The sequence below is a fragment of the Ictidomys tridecemlineatus genome, chromosome 11, assembly GCF_052094955.1.
Source record: "Ictidomys tridecemlineatus isolate mIctTri1 chromosome 11, mIctTri1.hap1, whole genome shotgun sequence".
In the NCBI taxonomy this organism is placed as follows: domain Eukaryota; kingdom Metazoa; phylum Chordata; class Mammalia; order Rodentia; family Sciuridae; genus Ictidomys; species Ictidomys tridecemlineatus.
The window spans coordinates 82,205,895-82,225,374 of NC_135487.1; the positions used below are offsets into that span (position 1 = coordinate 82,205,895).

The 19,480-nt window shown below is 37.6% G+C and overlaps 1 long non-coding RNA gene across 1 annotated transcript; it reads right to left on the reverse strand.

Annotated features, from left to right (window-relative positions):
- Window positions 1-7,567: 7,567 nt before the first annotated feature.
- On the reverse strand, window positions 7,568-19,480 carry LOC144367736 (uncharacterized). Its single transcript, XR_013427262.1, has 2 exons — window positions 19,325-19,480; window positions 7,568-7,828 (listed from the first exon to the last, which is right to left on the reverse strand). It is a non-coding gene; the product is annotated as an uncharacterized LOC144367736 (long non-coding RNA).

Genomic DNA, 19,480 nt, shown 5'->3' on the forward strand with positions numbered 1-19,480 from the left:
CCTATTAAACTAAAAATATGTTTAACTTCAGATCAAGGAATTTCAATTCTAGAAATTTATCCTTCAGAAAAACCCATAAAATATCAAAGATTATTTATAGTACCAAAAAATTAATATAATTTAAATTATAAAAATAATAGTACTGTTCTGTATCCAAAGTATAGAATCCTTTTACTATTAAAAAGAATGAAATAGAGTAGACAATGACAAAAATAATAGTTAATAATTATTGACTTATTTCTAGGAGCTAAACATATTTTTTAAGTGTTTGGAAAGTATTAATTCATTTCACAAAAAACCTAAAACATGATTCTGCATGTATTTACGTGGAAGCAAGTTCATGAAATGAAATGAACTTTTCATTTTCAAGAAATGAAAGCCAGCAAATTGCAAAATGATATGAAGCACATAAAATGTATATTATTTAGAAGAAGAAAAGCAAAAAAAAAAAAAAAAAAAAAAAAAAAAAAAACTTTTCAACATGCTTCTGACTGTTCTCCACAGTGGTTACCCCTTAGGAGATTTCAGAATGGGAAGTGAAAGAACTTCCTCTTTAATACCCTTTATATAAAACATAAAATATACTTTAAAGCATGTAGTATTCTAGAATTTAAAAAAACACTAAAATTATACATTACATAAAGAATGTATGGAAAGACATTAAACCAATTTTAGTTAGATTTTTATTTCTTTGTTTTCCATTTCAAACATCCTAGGTTACTTTTTTTTTTTTTTTGCTTTTGTTTTAAATAAAGGAAACCTCTACCCTGCTCCCTTGAACCTTCATTTACAATGCCATCAACTACTATATCCTATGACACACTAACACTATGGACTTTGAACTCTCATAAACTCAGGTTTGAATCTGTTCATTTACTGAATATCATCCAGCCGTCACCACTGTAATGACCCTGAGCAAATTATTTAAACTCAGTGAGTCTTCCCACTTGTTAGGGACAATGCCACCAATAACAAGGGCTTTTGTGAGGGTTATATAAAAAACATATGAAACATTAGGACAATGCCCACTTAATAAGTTCTTCCAATAAAATCATTTTCCTTCCTTGGAACCTTGCCTAATTCTGCCAACCTGAGGTATCTGCTCTTTTCTTGGAAACTCTGTAAGATTTGGTAACAGTTCATAAAAAAATTTATCACTTTTTTTCTACCACAATTGGTGATTTGTCTTATGGTACACTTCTGGGTGGCAGCAAAGGTATCCTACTCATAAATCTCCTTTGATTCTCACTAGCAAATAACTTTGAAAACTACTCCTACAATGCTTGTATAAATTGAATTTCAAAAGAAACTGGCATTAAATAAATAGAGAGGTGCAGAAAAGAAGGTGCAGTTGTCCAAAGAAATCAACACATTAGCTTAAATGACTAATTAGAATTCCTTTCTTTAAAAATCCCAGCTTTGTATCAATACACCAACAGGAACCAAATCTTATGACAGCAGAATCCATTACAAATCTTTTTTTTTTTTTTTAAGAGAGAGTGAGAGAATTTTTAACATTTATTTTTTAGTTTTCGGGGGACACAACATTTTTGTTTGTATGTGATGCTGAGGATGGAACCCAGGCCGCATGCATGCCAGGCGAGCGCGCTACCGCTTCAGCCACATCCCCAGCGCTACAAATCTTATTACACATATGCAGCACAATTTTTCATATTTCTGGTTGTATACACAGTATATTCACACCAATTCGTGTCCTCATACCGGTACTTTGGATAATAATGTCCACCACATTCCACCATCATTTCTACCCCCATGCCCCCTCCTTTCCCCTCCCACCCCTCTGCCCTATCTAGAGTTCCTCTATTCCTCCCATGCTGTCCCTCCCCATCGTACTATGAATCAGCCTCCTTATATCAAAGAAAATATTTGGCATTTGGTTTTTTAGTACTGGCTAACTTCACTTAGCATTATCTTCTCTAAGCATCCCACCCCCCTGCACTATCCAAGTACAAGGCTAGAATGTTTCCAGGTTTTGTTTGTTTGTTATTCAGGGGAAAAAGAAAATAGCTGAACTGGAAAGTTTAGTTTTGTTAAGAAACACTCCAGATAACACATTTACTAATTGATAATTCCCCTTTGACCTTAGACAGCATAATGGGGGGTTGCGGAGCGGGGACTGCAAGGCTCTAAGTAACCTTCGCTTGGGTAATCATGTTATTCGATTTAAATATTAAAGGGAGTTCCCACGGTTCAAGTTAAAAAAAAAACTGGAGCAGGAATAAAGTGATACTTTTCAGAATCCCAGACACATCTTAACAAATAACTATCTTTTTCTTGGGATTAAAACTCCTTAGGCAAAGTCACGGGGCATATTATTAACCTAACTCCGTCGCGAACACCCAATACAAACTCCAGAACTAAGTTTGCAAGTAAAGCATCCATCCTGCCACCCGACAGCCCACACCAGCAACGATGCCTGCTCTCACTTCTCTCGCCCAGCTAGCTTCAATTTTTAAGCACTTTGCAAAGAGCTTTGACAGAGAAAACCAGGAGACACTTACCTTGAGCAGAGACGGTAGCCTAACCAACTTCCGGTTTTGTTACAACTTGTATCACGTTTCAGCAGCTGGGTGGAGCCAGTTTACCCTTAACTAGAGGGAACATCTGCCAAGGGAAGCTGCAGAACTTGATTTGCAAGATCAGCACGGTACTAGTTTTAGGATTCCACTTCTGAAAATCAAGACTTTTGTTTTACACACACACACACACACACACACACACACACACACACACAAACACACACAAAATTATATATATATATATATATATATATATATATATAAATATTTTTTTTGCTAACTAGTAATTGTTTCAACTGGCAAAATTATATTTTTGTATTCGTATTAAAAAGTATTTTTAAAAATCCCTACATTTTATATGCAATGGCCTAAATTGTTTAAGTAAATACATATCACAGGCATTCTGCTAGGTGAGGTAAATTAATAGGGTACCCAGTAAAACTGAAATATAATTTTGCAGTCTAAATATTATCCTACACGATATTTGAGACATACTTACACTACAAAAAAAAAAAGATAAAATTGATTGTTTATCTAAATCTTAAATTTACCCTGGAAATTTTACAGGAATAGTCTTGTGTTTATTTTATCTACCAACACTATCTCCACAAACTAATTCAGCTAACTACAAAAGGCTTACAAGGATCAGGTTGCATGAATGATATTATGCAAAAGAGTTATTTTATTTTGCAAGGCATACCTTGAAATCTAGAAGTTTTACTTGCTTTTCCTTTTTTATGTTTCACAGTATTCTTTTGCAAAAGAGAACTTTCGGGACTAGGAAAAGACAAGGTATCTGAAAACATGAAACACTCCACCTCAGACCATGACTAACATGTGCAGACTGGAAAAATAGATTATGACACACACCATGACCTGTGATCACTTGTTATGAATCTAGTAAAATCACTTAATTCATTCTTTAAAGAGAGGAAAGAGTTGAAAGAACATTTATCATGGGTTCAGTCTTTCTTTATTAAAAACTAATCACAATTAACAAAGCCCCTCTATATAGATTTTTAAAAAGTGGTTTTAAGTAAGGATGACCCAGAGATGGTTTTCTATTCAGAAACTGCTTGGGATATGAATGGTTTTAACCTGTCAAGGGATCTTCAGTCCTTCAATTCAAAGCCTCAGGTGCTGACATGGCTTTCCGAAGTAATAATTAGACCCTTTCCAGATATAGTCCCCACTGTACTCTTTACATGCCAAAAGTATGTTATAAATCAATAAAACAAATAATTCTTAGAATGCATGGTCATCATCTCACATCCTAAAGCACCCTTGGGGAGTGAACTAAATGGGGAGACTAGCTCTCTTGAAAACCACCCTTCTAGGCCTATCATTTCCCTCTGAGTCCTCAGCTGTCATTTCCTCTTATCACTCTCTACCAGAAGTTCACATGTTAATGTAATACATTTACTATTACTTTTATGACTTTTTTAAAAATAAAAATTTAGTGAAAAGAGCATGGTTAAAAAACAAAATGACAATTTAGCTTAGAGATTTTTTTTTGGTATAAAATATTGACATTTATTTTTTTCATGCAGTTATAATCTGGAAAGAGGTGTGGGAAACTTGTCTCTTCAGTACTGGGGCAGCTCAGAAGCAGGGGAATTGGAATTATCTGATGATCTAGTCTCTTATGCAGTTCATAATGGTCTACATGTTGGCTGAGTGATGGGCAGAACATGCACACATGGACCTTTCCAAGTGACTGCTTATCTTTCTCGCAGCACTGTGTATGGGTTTCAAGGAAGAGACAGGCAGACATTGCATCACTTTTTATGACATAACCTTGGAAAAGATGCAGAATCATTTACGTAGTATTTTATTCTTTTTTAATTTTTTTAAAATTTTAATTTGTTATATATGACAACAGAATGAATTACAATTCATATTACACATATAAAGCACAATTTTTATGTCTCTAGTTGTATACAAAGTAGAGTCACACCATTTGTTTCTTCATACATGCACTTAGGGTAATGATGATCATCACATTCCACTGTCTTTCCTACCCCTATTCCCCCTCCCTACTCCTCCCCTTTCTCCTTTGCCCTATCTCTAGATAGTTCATTTAATCCTCCCATCCACCCCAGCATATTATGAATCAGCATTCTTAAATCAGAAAAATCACTGGGAATTTGGTTTTTGGGGATTGGCTAATTCACTTAGAGATCTTAATTGACTTTGTTCTTGTTTCTAGAATTGGGCAACACTTTATTCTATAAAATAGAATAAGTGTTCCAATGATCACAGCAAAGCATGATGATTTTTTTTTATAGACAAAGTTGAAAAAAAGGATAGTTCATTTCAGTTATTTTCCTTATGATCCTAGGGCAGGAAGACAAACCCGATAGGTTAACATCATGTTACTTCAGGTTACCTTTTTGTGTAAGTATTAAAATAGAGGGAATTTCCTCATCAGGCCAATTGAAACTGCCCTGTTGAGAAATTTGGCTACTATCTCTCTAATCCTGATTTCTCTGAAGATCAGATAAACAGTTTAGTTACAGTTTGGTGACTTGGAACTTTAGCATGAATGACTCCATTTTGATTTTTAGCCTGGTCTGTGGAGGAACCTATCCCAAAATAATAATCCTTGTAGTTTTTAATCTAACAGTATTATTGTTTAAATTTTTGCAAATCTCTTTAATTCCTGACTTAACAGAAGGCAGGATTCTCATGCCTGATTCTTCATTCAATCTGTTGTGATATCATATCATCAGATAGCCACTGGAAAATTCCAGTGAACGTTTTGAGAGAATGAGGTTGAATAAGGCAAATAAAGTATGGCAAGATCAATAATTACCCTATATTGAGCACTCATTTTTACCAAGGCACACAATTTACCCTATATAAGATGCACAATGATTCCATGTTAAAGGTGTTATTATGGACATTGTACAGTAAGCCAAGAATGCTAAGGATCTGTGTAGCTAAGTAAATTGCTCAAGATTAGACAGAGAAAAGTGGCAATCAGGATTCTTATGATAACTAACTCTATTGGGCCCCAATGCCAAGTTTAAGTGAGGACGAATGGACCAAACTTACAAACTTCCTTTCATGTTATGCTTAGCATTCCATAAAAGATCATGTTCAATTAGAATGTTTCCAACTGATTAGACCCTGCCACAATTCAACAAATTCAAACTCCACCATCTAAAATGAACTAATTCTCACTTGACCTTTAATCATGTCCATTTCATTCAAATAGCCAAATTCATCCTCTCATTTCTATTTTGAATGCCATTATTCTGTTTTTCAATTTTTTTATCTACTAAGTGCCTCCATTTCCTCTTAACCTATTAACAGACTCTCATACTCTTTTAAAGCATAACTCATACATATATTCTACTGCTCAAAAAATCTTTACTTAACTATGACTTATTAACAAATGAATAAATGTCCAAATTTCATAAGCAGATGATCAAATGAAATAATCTCTGTAAAACACAGTGATTGGTAAGTTGTAGTAATTGTAGTAAAAAAGTAAATTGTAAATTTTTTTTTAAGTTTTGTGGGTGATTTTATAAGTGCTTCCCAGTACTATAAAATAAAAAAAAATTGTTCCAAAATTATCCATGAATTTTTGGCCACATTTTGCTCATTAAATCTGTATTTTACATGTTCTCTGATGACATGAAGTCATTTTCAGCATTAGATCACTGATAGCAACATTCTTCTTTTTTTTATTTGTTCTTTTTAGTTATACATGACAGTAGAATGTATTTTGACTTGTCATACATACAGGGACTATATTTTACCATTCTTGTGGTTGTACATGATGTGGACTTACTCTGGTTGTGTATTCATGTGTGAACATAGAAAAGTTATATCGGATTCATTCTACTGTCTTGCAACATTTTTTGGGGGGGGTTACTTAACATAGGTTCTAGTAATTAGGATTTGGATCTCTCTCTCTCTCTCTCTCTCTCTCTCTCTCTCTCTCTCTCTCTCTCTCTCTCTCTCCCCCCTGGGTAGGAGGAAATGTCTTGCAACATTCTTCCTCATATTTTTCTTACCTATCAGTTCAAGGTCACTTCACTTTTTGTGCTTCTGAACACAGCCTAATCCTTACTCAGCATAATGTGACTTACCTTAGTAACAGACCCTAAAAAATATCTACAACTGTGTCCCCCTATCTTGGCTAAAGCTATATCTTTGGAAAGGTAATTAACATTATTTATTGAAACCCAGCTTTAATTATTATTATTTTTTTTAAAGAGAGAGGGAGAGGGAGAGAGAGAGAGAGAGAGAGAATTTTTTTAATATTTTATTTTTTAGTTATCAGCAGACACAACATCTTTGTTTGTATGTGGTGCTGAGGGTCGAACCCGGGCTGCACGCATGCCAGGCAAGCACGCTACCACTTGAGCCACATCCCCAGCCCCCCAGCTTTAATTATTTAGAAAAAAATTAATCTCTTCAAAATACTTTATTTTCACTATGATTTTTTTTTTATTGTAAAACCACTTGGAGAGGATCTGAAGTCAGACAAGTCCACTCCAGTGTCATAGAAGATAGTGGATATTGCCTTCTACTAATTTTTTTTCAAATGATTGTCCTATGCATGGCAGAACATACAAACATTCCTGTCCCCATTGTGAAATACCAAAAGCCCTTCTCTCCCCCATAATGATAATTTTACAAAAAAAAAATACCAGAACACATTTTTAAAGGTACATCAAGAAGCATGAATAATGCCTTGATCCATCGTGTAAGTCTTTGATTAGATAGACATGCTGGATCCCAGTGAAACAAAGCATTTTGCTTTAGAAGAAAATAAATACAAACAAAAAGGGGAAGTATTTAGAGAACAACCTCTTACTACAAAGAATAGTACTGCTTCTTCAGGTGGAGAGATAAACTCAAGAGATGCTTGGCTCAAAATGAATATAAAAGGCAGAGAAGTGTAATGAGAGACCATCCTGGGCAAATCACCTACCTCTTTGATTTTTTATCTCAAGAGTAAAGATGAAGAATTGCAACCAGAACAATATATTCTCTAAGTCTTCGTACTAAATTCCATTTTTTAATTTAATTTATTTCAGGTAGAATGCATTTTGACATATTGTACACAAATGGAGCACAAATTCTCTTTCCTCTGGTTGTACATGGTGCAGAGTCACTCCAGGAGTGCATGTATGTAGGGAAATAATGTCTGTCTCATTCCACCATCCTTGCCATCTCCACAGCCCCGTTCCTCCATTTATTTTTAATTTTTTGTTTCTGTTTTTGTTTTTTTTTCTTTTCTTTAAATGTTGATTTCTGAATGCAGGTTTCTGGTAGACAAGAAAAGAGATAATAAGGCAGAAAAATACAAGATTTTTATAATGAGAGATCACTTTAAATATAAAATTATATAATCATTTAACAAATATTTTGTTAAGCACCTATATATGGCAGATCCTGTGCAAGGTATTTAATCATACTTGAACAAAGTGGGTCTACACCTGCACTAATATACTGTGATTCCTTAGGTGGGTGACGGTAGATAGAGAGATGCATGTTATCTGACACACCTGTATACTTATAGAAATGTGATCCTTTTTGCTTTCCAAACATCTGACAAGAGTGTACTCTTTGCCCAATACCCAGCCCTGGACGTTTTATGAAAATGAGTCCAGTCTGTGCTTGCATGAGCATGTATCTGCTCACACCTACAACTGTTACCTTGATGTTAATGAAACACAATATATAATTACAACATTTATCTTTTATATATTAATAAATCCAAGCACTGTTTTCCTAATTGCTTTCAAGATAACCGAATATCTGACAGTTCAAGATCTGAATTCACTCAATTCCATCCTCTGCCAACAGGTCTAGTAGGTAGAATAATGACACCCCCCACCCCAGGGGGGAAAAAAAGAGGGAGAGAGATCCAAATCCTAATTCCTAGAACCTATGTTAAGTAACCAAAAAAAAAAAAAAAAATCTTTGCAGATGTTCTTCAATTAAGGATCTTGAGATGGGGAAATTCTAGATTATCCAGAAAGCCTCTAAATAAGGTCACAAGTGTCCTTTAAAAAGGAAGATTACACACAAGAGAGAAGGTAAACGTGAGTGACTATGAATGCAGAGACTGGCCACAAACCAGGGAATGCCAGCAGCCAACAGAAACTGGAAGAAGTGAGAAACACATTCTGCCATGAGTCCCTGGGGGAATGTGGCACTGCTGACACTTTGACTTTCACCCAGTAATACTGACTCTGAACTTCTGGTCTCCAAAACTGTGAGAATTTAATGATTGTTGTCTTAACCATGGTGTTTGCAGTAATTTGTTAGGGTAGCCCCTTCTAAGATCTTCTTCTCTATCCATCAGTGGTACCCATCCTCCAGCCAAAACCCGGAGATGATGTTTACTTTTTGTCTGGTTCATATCTTGTAGCTCAGAGTTTTTGAGGTTGGTGTCACAACCCATTTATATGAATGGATCATAAAATCTGCAGTAGACTTCCACAAAACAATTGAAAGCAGAGTCTCAAAGAAATGTGCATATACCCATGTTCCTAACAGCATTCTTCACAATAACTAAAGCAAGGAAGCAATCCAAAGTCCATTAAGAGATAAGTGGATAAACAAGATATGGTCTACACAGACAATGGAATATTATTCAGCTTTAAAAAGGAAGAAAATTCTGGTACATGCTATATCATGGATTAAAAAGTGAAATAAGCCTGTTGTAAAAAGACAGATACTGTATGATTCTATTTACATCAAGCAGAGTGGTCAAAACCATAGCAAGAGAACGTAGAATGGTGATTGCCAGGGGCTGAGAGGATGAGGAAACAGGGATTTATTTAATGACAACAGATTGGGTTTTACAAAACAAAAAGAGTTGTAGAGATGGATGGTGGTGATGGTTGCACAACTTTACGAATGTGTTTGATACCGTAAATTGTACACTAAAAAATGGTTACAGAAGTGAACTTTATGTCATGTGTATTTTACCTCAATTTAAAAAAAAAAAAAAACTAAGCTAGAGAATTAGCTTAGTGGTAGAGTATTTGCCACTAAGCAAATTTGAGTTTATTAGAGTATTTGTGATGACTGGGTTGGATGCCCAGCACTGCAAATAATAATAAGAAATAAGAAATAATAATTGAATGAGTCACTATCAAAAAATTTCAATGAATGAAAAATAAACCAAGAAGTGTACAATATCTTTAGTAAAAGTAAATAGTTTCACTAGTTTATTCTAATTGCTTGTGTGAATAGTTATTGAAACAGACTATAGAAAATCTGTTCAAAATCTTAAAACAAACTGCTTTCAATATCTTACCAAATCAATTACCAGTCCCCCCTTTCTCAATACTCACAGATTTTTTCTGCCCACTTACTTTTTTAAAGCAAGAGAAAGTGGCACTTTGGTGTCAGATCACCTACGCCTTGAAGATCAACACCATCACTAACTTCATGATCTGTTTCTTCATCATAAAAAGGAGGATGGTAATACTATCTTCATCATATTGTTTTTAGGATTAACGGATTACTGATGTCAAATGCATAGTTCAATGCATGAATGTAAAAGGTGCCCATGAGAAGGTATTTGTCATAATTCGCTGTGTTCAAAATCTTTGGACTGTAGCAGTAGCCTGACTAGTCTGACTTCATCCCTCATTCCCCGTCAATTCTTTTGTGCACAGTTGCTGAACATCACCTTAATCTTCCTACAATATTGTATGTACCAATAATTTGCTCTGATCTACTGGTTCTTATAGAGTGAAATCCTTGTTCTTCCTGGGACTTAAGGCACCCGGACATCAAGCTACACTGTGATGTTCACATTGCTCTCCCAACTAGTACTGTTGACTAGTTCATTACCCAAAGACTGAGTCCCGTCTTCCTACATTTGCTCATGCTGTTCCCTTACCTTCTTTCTTTCCACCTATTAAACACCGGACATTCTTTAAGATTAGGAAGAGTCCCCATCTGCCCATAAATGTTTCCTGACAACTGAAAGTAATATTAGTTCCTCCATTAAAAGAAGATTTCATAGCCAAGCACAGTTGTGCATGCCTGAAATCCTAGCTACTTAGCACACACTGGGGCAGGAGGATATCCAGTTTAAGGCCAGGCTTGGCAAGTTCAAGGCCAGCCTTGACAACTTAGAGAGATCCTGTCTTGACATAAAAAACAGCAAAGGGAAGGAGAGGAGGTCGTTTAGGGGGAAAGCACCCCTGGGTCAATCCCCAATAGTACAAAAAAAAAAAATGATATCATGGCCAAGTGAAAAGATCATCAACTCTGAAGTCATTCCCACGGAGTGAGAAAATATACATTATATAAACTGTCATACAGTCATCATCAATTACTTGCCCTTCTCTGTATAAGTAAACCCAGACATGGCCCCAGAACTCTTCTCAGTATATTATACAAGAAGTCAATACCGATGGGTCAAAACTTATACCCACTGCCAGCAACCCCTGAGGTAGGAACTATGTCATTTCTTTTGATTTTCCTTCTTAGGAATTAAAAAAAAAAAAGATGTTAAATATAAGGTCTTTCACAGACACAAATCCACATAAATGGTCATCTCATACTAGATGAAGGTGCCATAAATATACATCGGAGAAAAGAGAGCCTCTTCAACAAATGGTTCTGGGAAAACCAGAAATCCATTTGAAACAAAGTGAAATTAAACCCCTGTCTCTCACCCAGCATAAAACTCAACTCAAAGTGGATCAAGGACCTAGGCATTAGACCAGAGACCCTGCATCTATTAGAAGAAAACATAGGCCCAATTCTCCATCATGTTGCTTAGGAATTGAATTTTTCAATGAGATCCCTAAAGCACAAGAAGTAAAATCAAGAATCAATAAATGGGATGGTATCCAAACAAAAAGCTTCTTCTCAGCAAAGGAAACAATCAAGAACATGAAGAGAGAGCCTACAGAATGGGAGAAAATTTTTACCACCTGCACCTCAGATAGAGCATTAATCTCCAGGAAGAAAGGGAAGTGGAAAGAACAGAAGGAGTGAGGGACCAGGAGCTCTGTATAGTCATATGGAGATTTCTGGAAAGAAATTAGCAAAGGTAGGTCACTATTTTACAATTCATTTGGGCTCTTTCACTGCCAGTGATGGATGAGCGAAGGTTTGTGAAATCCAGGCAAAGGGGATGGTGCTAGAGAGGCTTGTATTTAAGAGTGTTAATGGGGCATGAAGTGTTAGGCAGAGGTTGGGAAAAGATGAGGTTGCAGAGGTGGATGAGGCCAGTCCTTGGAGGACTTGGTCATTTTAATAAATTTGAATTTGTGCAGGAAGAACTCAAAAAACTTAAAACCAAAAAAACCAAAACAAACAAACAAACAAAAAAAAACAAGCAATAAATAGAAAAATGAACTGAACAGACATTTCCCAGAAGAAGAAATATGATCAGTCAACAAATAAAATAAAAAAATGTTCAACATCACTAGCAAATAGATTAATGCAAATTAAAACGACACTGAGATTTCATCTCACTCCAGTCACAATGGCAATTATCAAGAATACAAGTAGAAATAAATGTTGGCAAGAATAAGGGTTCTGTGCTTGGTCTGTGGTCTTGGATGGCTTCATAACTGTGGCATGGTTGGTGGCTAGGAAGTTTCTTTGCAAAGGCACAGAATGCCTGGCTGCTAGGAAAACTTCTGTGCAGACACGGAATGCCTGGCTGCTATAGGAATGCCCTGCGTGAGGCTCTGTGCTAGTCTTTTCAGCCTTGACCTTGATCTTAGGCACACAGCTCCTGGGAATAAAAAATCGAGGATGTGGAGAAAAAGGTTCACTCATATGTTGCTGGTTGGATTGCAAATTGGTGCAACCACTCTGGAAAGAAGTATGGAGTTTCCTCAGAAAACGTGGACTGGAACCACCATTCCATCCAGTTATCTCACTTGTCAGCATATACCCAAAGGACTTAAAATCACCATAATAGTGACACAACCACATCAATGTTCATAGGAGATCAATTCACAGTAGCTATGTATAGAACCAACATAGATGCCCTTCAACAGATGAATGGCTAAAGAAAATGTGGTACATACACACAATGGAATATTATTCAGCCCTAAAGAAGAATGAAATTGTGGCATTTGCCAGTAAATAGATGGAAGTGAAGACTATCATGCTAAGTGAAATAAGCCAGTCCCCACAAAAAAATAACTGAATGTTCTCTTTGATATGCAGATGCTGACTCACAATAGATGTGGGGGAAGTGGAGATTCACTGAAATGGACGACAGGGTGGAATGGGGAGAAGGGAGGGGGATGGGAACAGGAAAGACCGTAGAATGAATTGAAAATAACTTCCCTATATTCATGTATGAATACATGACCAGTGTACCTCTACATCATGTACAACCACAAAAATGGCAAGTTAAACTGCATGCATGTATAATATGCCAAAATACATTCTACTGTCATGTACAACTAAAAAGAATAAATAAAAAATTTAAAAAATATGGTTCTGCCTTAACTAAGTAGTACAAAGACAGAAAGCTCTGTCAAGAGCCATTTGTGGGGACTATGTTGCACATAGTAGCCTACTGAAGGGATAAGTCTGGCATTGGGAACCTCCCATGGCACCCCCACAGGGATTGATCACCTGCTACAGGTGAACTTCCCCCTCAAGCTCTGCCAAAGATCCCACACAGCACCTGAGAGGGGTGTGGCCTGCCAAGATGTCATTCAACCTGCTGACATTAGGAAGCAAGACTCTGCCCAGGAAACCTTATCCTGCCTTTTATATACCCCCTAAAATAAACCACCAGCCATCTTTTTGAAATCTAGTTCCAGAGCCCATGTGGACTAGATCTATCAGGGGCTTTGCATTTGGAAATACATTTCTGAATATTTGTGTTTCGTTATTCACTAATTTTTGAGACTTTAAGTTTGAAGGTGACTTACATTCTCCTGGGCAAGAAGAATAACCCCCCAATGAGACACTGGCTATTGTTCCCAATAAAGCCCTCTCTTTTTATTTTACCCCTCTTCAAGTTAGATTTGAATTTCAGTTCCTTTTAAGGCCAGATTTATTGCTATAATGAAAGGATGGCAAACATGTTTTATCCTCTTAAATTACATAATTTTCTTTTGAGACCTTTTAGTTCGGTGCAAGATAATATTCATGTTTTGTAATTACATACCACAGAGATGCCACCACTGATCAAAAGAAAATATTCAAGGGTTGATTTAACTCTACCAAATAGACAATAACATCTTTGTTGATGACCTATAGAAATAAAAATAGAGGCAAAAATCTTGGTAGTCATGATCAAAGACTTCTACTGTTTTAGGGACAGATGAGGCAAGGCACCAAAGATAGCAGGAAATAATTTTATTTGGCTGCTGCTGGGTTCAGTGGGCACAGCTTTTGCTGTAATCAATCAATCCCCTGAACCCCAAGTTCAGGTAGTTTTAGAGTTTTATACCCAGCATGTAAGGGGAGGGGCTCAGAAGTTCACAGTCTGCAGAAGTTCGCATAAAATCAGCTTTTTCTTTCACTGTTCTTGGCAAGTTAACCCTTCAAGGACAACACCTGAGAAGGGGAGAGCTTCTTCTCCCCTTTCTTTCCTCCCCCTGCCAGCTGTTACCATGGAGCCCAATTGGTAACTTCTCTTAGAAATGTAGACATCTCTGTGAAGCCCAGCTCAAAGCCAGAGGCCTTGTTTACACATTTCTACAAACTACTATACTGGATAAATGTTCATGAAAAACTAGTAAGGGGGTGTCCAGCACCTGGAGTGCTAATTTCTTTTAGGCTAGTGGCTAAGTCAAATAGGGCAATACGAAAATAGAAAGTTTGACTATATTGAACTCTTTTGTGGAGACTCTTTTGCTGACAGTCCTAAAATCAGCCATGGTGAAGATTTCTGGAGAAACCCAGTTAAGATTTTCTGTGGAGAAAGGGGGTGCCACTACACTACTATTTCCTCTCATGGTGGTATCCATTCCATTCTCTTCCATGAGAAAGCCCTGACTGGTTTATGTCAGCCACCATTGCAAAGAGTCACTGAAGGCTTCTGTGGCATTTCAGGTACCCGGATCACCCCTTCTGACCCCATTCCATCACCCTCACTCCTGCTATTCTAGGTTCTCAGGCTTCCTTAGTTTGCCCTCTTATTTCTGCACACACTTCCTGGGTAGTTGCTTTGATTAATGAATGCGCATATATTTGCTTTCCTTGTTTTAATATTGTTGCCCTGTCAGGATATCACATTTGGTGTTCGCTGTTAGGTTTCACACAACCAAAAGCTTTCAGGTAAAGCCTTTTTCTTTTGCATTCAACTTTGGGGCATGATAGGGTAGGCACGTTCCTGTCTCCTCTGCTATAGGTTCCCTAGGTCTCCCAGATTCTCTAGTTAATGACTCAAAATGTTCAATAGTTGCTTGCCTTCCTTCCTTCCTTCCTTCCTTTCTTCCTTCCTTCCTTCTTGCCTTTGATTCTTCCTTTTGTCTCTTGTTTCTTTCTTTTTTGTCTTTTTCTTTGTATAGTACAGGGGATTGAACCCAGGGGCACTTTACCATCAAGCGACACCCCAACCACTTTTCATTTTTCTTCTTTGACACAGGGTCTCAATAAGATGTCCAAGCTGGCCATGAATGCGAATCTTCCTTCCTCACACTCCTAAGTCTCTGGGATTACAGGTGTGCTTCACCACTCCCAGCTTCTAGTTTCCTCTTAATTATTTTTAATTGCAGGTACTTTATCTACTCATTTTCATTGTAAAAAATTGAAACTGTAGAGTTAAAATTCAACTTAATGCTATCCAACCCCACTTTCTTTCCAAAAAGCAATTTATGTTATTATTTTATCATGTTTCCTTCTACATTTTTTTTTGAAAGTCTTTCCTTCAGTGGCTTTCTTAGCACTGTGGACATCTCCTCTCTTTTTTTTTTTTGAGAGAGAGAGAGAGAGAGAATTTTAATATTTATTTTTTAGTTTTTCGGCAGACGCAGCATCTTTGTTTGTATATGATGCTGAGGATAGAACGCTGGCCACACGCATGCCAAGCAAGTGCGCTACTGCTTGAACCACATCCCCAGCCCATCCTTCTACATTTTATATAGTTTGATGTATTTACAAAAATATATGATTTGTGTTCTATAACATAAGTAGTATAATTCTCTGCATATACTCATTTTTTTTCAAGTAGTGACATAGTGTTGTCAAAAACATCTCAACGATCTTTATTTAGTAATGTTGCTAGTTGTTTTAATTACAGGAAGTAGGTAGACATCAGACTATCAAGGGATAAAAACAGAACATATAAGAAAAGAGGAGAGAAAAATACGACTCTAACCAGTCTGGGACTAGTGAACCTTTTTTTGGTAAATCGCTTCACTAGCAGCTAGCTAAGAGGCTGGTCTGGACAGTCAGACATTGAGCAGGGTGGCTGAGGTCAATGCAGAAATCAATTTCCAATAGTTTATGGATGCTTCAGAAAACCTTCCATGTCCTTGTGGAGCACACAGAAAGAAGCAGCTATTTCCATGCCATGGCTATTGTGTCCTTCCATTGACCACATACCCTGTCCCTGCCCTTCTATTGACCACACACTCTGACAACTACTTCTGCACCATAACTCAGGTCAGAATTTCTCCATCTCCCCTAACACCCTAACCACCAAGATCAGAAAGCATGAGGCAATCTCACTCCACATTGTCCATCATGGCTTCTTGTGTTTGGATGGGATGTTGAGGGCAGAGCTCCCTTGATGACAATAGATTCTTTTTAAGCTACTAGAGCTTTCTTTCTCTTGGCCAGGTGATAACATAACCAGAAAACAGCCAGGGAACAGGTCCTTACCAGACACTGAATTTGCCAGTATCTTGATTTTAGAATTCTCAGTCTCCAGAATTGTGAGAAATAAACATTTACTTAAGCCACCCAGTTATGATATTTTGTTATAGCAACCCAACTCACTAAAGCAGCCCCATTCGCTAATATGTCCACATACCTATTTTACTCCTAAATATTTCTTCAATCTTTTTTTAGTTAGGCTTTCATCATCTTTTACCTAAAAAAAAAAATAATGTCCCTAGTTAACTTTTCTGCCCCAGATTTTTTTCTTTTCAAGTCTATATTTTACCCACCTGTCAGATTTATTTAGAAAGTCAGATAGGACCATGCTACTCCTTAGCTTAAAATTTTTTAGTGTTCCTGATGACTGACTGCACAAATTCAAATTTATTAAAATGACCAAGTCCTCCAAGGACTGGCCTCGTCCACCTCTGCAACCTCATCTTTTCCCAACCTCTGCCTAACACTTCATGCCCCATTAACACTCTTAAATACAAGCCTCTCTAGCACCATCCCCTTTGCCTGGATTTCACAAACCTTCGCTCATCCATCACTGGCAGTGAAAGAGCCCAAATGAATTGTAAAATAGTGACCTACCTTTGCTAATTTCTTTCCAGAAATCTCCATATGACTATACAGAGCTCCAGGTCCCTCACTCCTTCTGTTCTTTCCACTCCCTTTCCATGGTGGGAATCTTCACTCATAGTAAGGCAAAGATGTTTTTCTATGAAAGTCTATTAATATTTGAGTAATCAGGAAAACCTCAGTCATGGCTAGGAGAACTGGAAGGACCCAATGTCAAGGACAGTGTTCTCAAGATCATCCTGTAGAGCATCATCAGGGTGTCATCAGCACCCAGAGGGGAAGCATGGGTCTAGGGCTAGGGAAGGAAGTAGAGAGAAGCAGAAGAAAATGAGGAGAGGAGACCAGAGAGAGTGAGAACCCAAAGATGCCCATCTGAGGCTGGGACTGTGATGCCTATAGGAACCCTATACAGGAAAGAAAAAGCACTCTCCACCCTTTCTGCAATACTCAACAATGGCCACTACCAATATTGTTTTCTTTTTAACAGTGATGCCTTCAACACTTTCCAACATGGAGTTATATATCTGTTGTCTCATCAAAACCTATCTGAGTGCTCACTCATTGCTTTAGCATCAAGGCCAACTATATTCTTGTGTTTTTAACTCATAGTTTTATAAGCGGTCTCCTGGCACAACCAAGATGTGTATGAATCATTGTACCCATCTGCTTCCCTCTTCTCTCAGCCTCAGGATTTGAGTTGCTCATGATTCTACTCAACTCCATTCACATAAAAGGGACTAATTTCAGCCAGGTTTTCAGGTTCACACTTTCTTCTTCTCTTCATCCATTCATTACTCATTTTTTCCCCATCTCCTTTGCACTTTTGGCAGTAGGGCTGAACTCCTTTCTTGTTTTTGCTTTTACTCTGTCAGATCTTATGGCATCCTCTAGGAGGCTCCAAAGCAAAAAGATTCTGAGATCAGAGGTGATCAAACTTATCAGAAATAAAAGAAAGAAAGAAAGAAAGAAAGAAAGAAAGAAAGGAAGGAAGAAAGAAAGAAAGAAAGAAAGAAAGAAAGAAAGAAAGAAAGAAAGAAAGAAAGAAAGAAAGAAAGAAAACTGGAGGCAAATGTAGAGAAGTCTTTATGAATCCATGGCCCTTACTCCATCCACTCTAACCACACACACCCGCCATGACACACATCCATATTCATAGACTCACACCTGATCTCCTCTCAGCAAATTACATAAAACTAATGTCATTAGGAGTTATCTCCTTCAACCATCTACCTCCACACCTACAAAGTTACTTAAATCTACATCTAGTTCCAAAAGAAAGAGTGTCCCAACTTCAGTCCAAGATCAACTTTTGCATATGTCTTGCCATGATCTGTAGTGGTTTGGTTCACTTCTCTCTCCACCCTTGGGTAACCTAAACACCAGTTGCATTAAACTGCTTATAGCTCCCCATATGTACAAACTCTTGCAATGGCCTCCCTACAATGAATGCCACTGATCCCATGAGTCAGGATCCAATTCAAAAGTTAGCTCTTCTGTGAAGCCTTTCATGACACTCCCAGTAGAATCAGCCCTACCTTCTATCATCTCCCACTACATCCTGTGCACCCTCTCTCCTATTATCTGTGACTCTTTACTGCACTTACTGTTTTAGCTCTATTTTCCCATTATTCTCTAAAAGTTAGAAGGTTTTATGTGATTTTATATGGCCTTCATTTACTTTTTGTATTGACAGCAACATTCAGGACATAATAGGCATTTTAATACCTGTTGTAGGTATGTATGTATGAATGAATGAATGATAAAACAGAAATATATTCTTTACCAACCCCCCCACACCCTGAACACACACACACACACACATACACACACACACACACACACACACACGATAGATAACAGGGATGGAGGAATTGCACTTGACCCCTGTGAACTGCATGTTTCCCACCTCCACCTATCCAGGCCCCAACTTTGGAAGCATGATGAAGAGCACTTGGATGAGGGAAAAGAGGAAGCAGAAAAGGGAGTGAATTCACAGGAATCAGATCTGCCAGTCTGCCTGAAGACAGGATGGTATACTCCTAACAGAATCACTGAGTGTCACAAGACTATGACACAGTGCCCAACCACATGAGCACACATGACTCATGTAACTTAAGGGCAGAATGTTTCCATAGGAGCCTCACAGTTTGTACTTGCTGTTTTACTTTGCCTGGTTTTGCCTTGGACTCCTAATGATCTGATTTTCCTATTTCACGGCAAATCTGCATTCTACTTTGCCAAATCTCGTTTGGTTTCTGCATGCCAGAATCTGTGGCCCTTTCCTCCCATGCTCTGTTCTTGGCCAGTCTTTTCTCTCCTTCTTTAATCACTTATCGGACACCCTTGCTCCAGGTTCTTACCTCCTATCAGCCAAGAGTAGAACTGAGAAGGATCACAACAGTTACCTGGGTGCTTGGGACCATTGCTTCGGAGCCAGTCACTCCTGACTGTCATCTCTCAGGGTGAACAGCTGATGGACTTTCTGCTGGCCCTGAAAAAACAGCCTCTCCCTCAGAGCAAAGCCTGTCCAAGGAAGGAGCATGAGGCTCAAGGACACAGAA